General features: G+C 35.9%; 1 pseudogene; it reads left to right on the top strand.

Annotated features, from left to right (window-relative positions):
* Positions 1-3,167: 3,167 nt before the first annotated feature.
* Positions 3,168-4,054, top strand: LOC102501188 (60S ribosomal protein L5 pseudogene; annotated as a pseudogene).
* The last annotated feature ends 820 nt before the right edge of the window (positions 4,055-4,874 follow it).

Here is a 4,874-nt window from a genome sequence, read left to right as displayed (position 1 = left end):
GGGTAAATGCCAAAGAATAAAATTGTTGAGTCAAGTGTAATTCTGTGTTCGGCATTTTGAGGAAACTTCCCATTGTTTTCCAAAGTGGTTGTACCACTTAACTTTTCCACCAGCACTGTATGAGTGTTTCAGATTCTACACTTCCTTACCTACACTGTCTAACTTTTTGATTATTGCCATTTTATTGTGTTTGAGGTGGTATTTTATGATTTTGACTTGCATTTTCCTAATGACTCATGATGTTGAGCATATCTTCATATACCTATTATCTATTTTCTTTGGAAAATATTATTCAAGTGTTTTGTCTTGGGATGTATTGTTGAATTGTTAGAGTTCTTAATATGTTCTGGATATAAGACTTTGACCAGATACGTGGTTTACAAATATTTCCCCTATGCATTGTCTTTTCATTTTCGTGAGGTATTTTGAAGTAAAAATAGTTGTCCTTTTGATAAATTTCAATTTGTCTATTTTTCTTTTGTTATTGGTCATATCTATGAAACCAGTGCTAAATGCAAGGTAACAAAGATTTACTCCAATGTTTTAATTTCCCCCCAAGAGTTATAAAGTTTTAGTTATTACATTTAGGGTTACAATACATTTTGAATTTGTTTATGGTGTGAGTTAGGGATACAGATTATTATCCTATTTTTTTTCATGTTCACATCTAGTTGTCACAGCATTATGTATTGAAAGTACAGTATTCTTGAGGCCTGAAGGTGGCATGATGGTTAGGGCAGTGGACTCCCACCTAGCTAACTGTGGTTCATGTCCTAGACATATCTGCTTGATGATCAGGTTGGGTGCACATGTAGATGCATGCCCCAAAATCTCAGGAGCAGAATGGAGGAGAAGTGATTGCAGCATGGCTTTCCCCCTTGGGGAATGATATCTTACATTTCTCCTCTCTCTCTCTCTCTGGTGAGCATACATACCCTCTGACACTAACCAAAAAAAAAAAGAAAAAGAAAAAAGAAAAAGAGAGTATTGAATTTTCTTGTCACCTTTGCTGAAAATCAATTGACCATAAAGTAAGGTTTATTTCTGAATTCTTAGTTCTGCTACATTGACCTATATGTCTGTCTTTATGCCAGTACCACCCTTCACTACTTTGTGATAAGTTTTAAAATAAAATATATAAGTCTTTCAACTTTGTTCTTTTTCAGATTGCTTATTTATATTCAGTCCTTTGCATTTCCACATGAATTTTTGAATTAGTTCATCAATTTCTGCATTTGAACCAGGAGGGATTTTGATAGATTGTATTGCATCTGTAGATCAATTTCGGGGTATTGAAATTTCAACAGCATGTATCTCCTGAGCCATGAATATGAAATGTATTTCTATTTGTTTAGGCTTTTAAAAAAATATTTCTTTCATGAGGGAGAGAGAGAGAGCAAGAGAGAACATGTGAGAGCATGAGAGTGAGAAAGAGACAGAGAGACACAGAAAAACACTTATAACAAGGTCCCATCATGCTGTGGTGCCCTCTCCCAGCCTTCCAGCCAGCTAGGGTCACACAGTTAGTGAATGCCTAAGCATGTTTTAGTTTAACTAGGGATCTGAACCCTGATTGATAGTATGGCATTGCAAAGCAGTGTGTTACTTTCTGCATCACTGTGGCTAGACTTGTTTAGGCTTTTAAAAATGTTCAATGATGTTTTGTAGTTTTCTGTGTACATGTCTTATTCTTCTTTAGTTAAATGCACTATAATATAGCAGATGAAGCAAAACTTCATAGCCCAGTTTATTCAGCTTCTGAAATGTGTGACCTATGGTAAGGTATTGTGATGAAGAAGAATTGTGCACTTTCTGTTGACCAATGCTAGCTTCAGGTGTTATTGTTTTCAGTGCATTTCACTAATTTGCTAAGCATACTTCTGAGATGTAATGCTTTTGCTGAGATTCAGAAAGCTGTAGTGGATGAGACCCTAACAAACATCTACCATGACATTTTTAATGGCAAGTTTAGTTTTGGAAGTGCTTTGGAGCCTATTCTCATTTCAACCACAGTTGACTGAACTGGTCATGACTTGAAAAGTTGGTCATCCCTTTTCATCGCATGTCACAATCTGATCAAGAAGTGGTTTGTTGTTGTTTTGAAGAATCAGAGGACAGGGCACTTCAAACAGAAAAAAGTCAAAACTACAATTTATTTTTTATTTTTTATTTTCAGTCAGGTCATAAGGCACCCACTTATCGAGCTTTTTTGTCTTCCCAGTTGACTTCAAATGCTGAATGACCATAAAATGGTGGATGTTGAGTTCTTCAGTAACTTCTTACTTAGTTGTAAGAGGATCAACTTCAGTGATTTGTCTCGGATTGTCATTGTCAACTTCAGATACTGGCTGGCCACTTCGCTTGTTATCATCAAGGCTCTCATTTCCTTTGCAAAACTTCTTGAACTACCAATTTGCTATAGGTTTGTTAGCAGTCTCTGGGTCAATGTGCTGTTGATGTTGCCAGTTGTCTCTGCTGCTTTATGACCTATTCTGAACTCAGATAAGAAAATCACTGAAATTTGCTTTTTGTCTAACATCGTCTCCATAATTTAAAGTACATATAAAATAAGAACCATAAATAATTAGCAATAAAACATAAAGCAAGGAATGTGCATTAAAATGATATATGACATAACTACATTTATTTAAGAGTGTATCCAATATCAAATAGCAAATTTCAACAATGCAAAACTGTAATTACTTTTGTACTAACCTAATGTTAAGCATTTGTCCTTACTGCTATTGAGAATGGAATTGTTTTCTTAATTTTATTTTCAGTCTCTTAATTATAAATATATAGAATCACAGTTCATTTGTGTGTGTTATGTACTACGACCTTTCTGAACTCACTTTTTGATTCTAATAGGGTTTTTTTTTTGAGGATTCACTAGGATTTTTTTTTTTTTTTTTTTATGTACAAGACCATGTTGTCTTTGAATACAGTTCTGATGCTTCTTTTAAAATCTGGGTCCTTTTGAAAATTTTTTTTTTTTGCTTGCCTAATTTCCTTGGCTTCAAGTTCTGTTACAATATTGAATACAAATAAATGGTCATAGTGAACTTAGCTTCTTTTACTTAATGTGAAAAACTGAACCTAGCTTTTTTCCCCCTGCAGTGTTTGTGGGCCTGCAGGTCGGCCATGGCCAAGGGTCTCTGTTTCGCAGGATGGGATTTGTTAACGTTGTCAAGAATAAGGCCTACTTTAAGAAATACCAAGTGAAATTTAGAAGACGACGAGAGGGTAAAACTGATTACTATGCTTGGAAATGCTTGGTGATCCAGGATAGAAATAAGTACAACACACCCAAATACAGGATGATAGTTCGTGTAACTAACAGAGATATCATTTGTCAGATTGCTTATGCCTGCACAGAAGGGGATGTGAGAGTCTGCACAGCTTATGTGCATGAACTACCAAAACCTGGTGTGAAGGCTGGCCTGACAAATGGTGCTGCAGCGTATTGCACTGGCCTGCTGCTGGCCCGCAGGCTTCTCAATAGGTTTACCATGGACAAGATCTATGAAGGTCAAGTAAAAGTGACCGGAGATGATACAATATAGAAAGCATCGATGGTCAACCTGGTGCCTTCACCTGTTATTTGGATGCAGCCCTTGCCAGAACTACCACTGGCAATAAAGTTTTTGGGGCCCTGAATGGGGTGGTGGATGGATTCTTATCTATCCCTCACAGTACCAAACGATTCCCTGGTTATGATTCTGAAAGCAAGGAATTTAATGCAGAAGTCCATCGGAAGCACATCATGGGCCAGGACGTTGCAGACTACATGTGTTACCTAATGGAAGAAGATGAAGACGCTTACAAGAAACAGTTCTCTCAGTACATAAAGAACAATGTGACTCCAGATATGGAGGAGATGTGTAAGAAAGCTCACTGCTATACGAGAGAACCCAGTCTATGAAAAGAAACCCAAGAAAGAAGTTAAAAGAAGAGGCGGAATCATCCCAAGATGTCCCTTGCCCAAAAGAAAGATCGGGTAGCCCAGAAGAAGGCAAGCTTCCTCAAGAGCTCAGGAGTGGGCTGCTGAGAGCTAAACCAAACAATTTTTCTATGACTTTATTCAAGGTAAAAGAAAATAAACTACAACAAAGCAAAAACAAAACAAAACAAAAAACCAAAAACCAAAAAACCCCCAAAACCCAAAAAACAAAAAAATAAAACAAAAAACTGAACCTAACAATCAGAAAGTATTTAATACAGATAGCAACGATTGTTTAGTGGTTAAGAGAAAAATACCTTGGAATTACAAAGTCTTTGATTCAAATTTCATTTCTTTCATTTATTGGCTTTGCTAACTTTGAGGAAGATATTCAATCTTTATATCTCATGTATAAAATGTAATAATATTTAAGTCATAGGTTTGTTATGAGGATTAAGTGAACTACCGCACATAAACCTTTTAGCAGAGTGTGTTACTCCAGTGGCATTAATAAATGTACTCACTGTTATCACTGTTTTCCAACTGTATAACTTTGTAAAACCATCAGAATATTATCAACACTGTTACCTTTTGGTAGTTTCCTGAATTAGCTTCTCTTTAACCTAGTCCTGGGAATTTCTGATTATTTATTAATATTCTTCTAAATATAAATTAAGAAAAAAAATTCTTCTTCTTTTGAGATCCTATTTTCCACTCCATGCCTCAGCAACAAGTGAGTGAAGTAGTAAAGCGCTAATGCCAGCAGCGTTGCATGCTTCTCAGTTTTGCCATTGCTTTAGAAGAGTGAGGGTAATAAATATTGGGTACTTTCCAGTTGAATTGTACTTTTCACATCGCAAAAGTCATAGATGTTTTAAGAGGCCCTAAAGAAGACAATTTAATACTTTACTTATCTTTTACATTCTCTTCTTAG

This window comes from Tupaia chinensis, unplaced genomic scaffold (assembly GCF_000334495.1).
Source record: "Tupaia chinensis unplaced genomic scaffold, TupChi_1.0 Scaffold000691_1, whole genome shotgun sequence".
NCBI lineage: Eukaryota > Metazoa > Chordata > Mammalia > Scandentia > Tupaiidae > Tupaia > Tupaia belangeri.
Note: the sequence above shows the minus strand (reverse complement) of the source record. Positions and strands in the feature narration are given on the sequence as shown.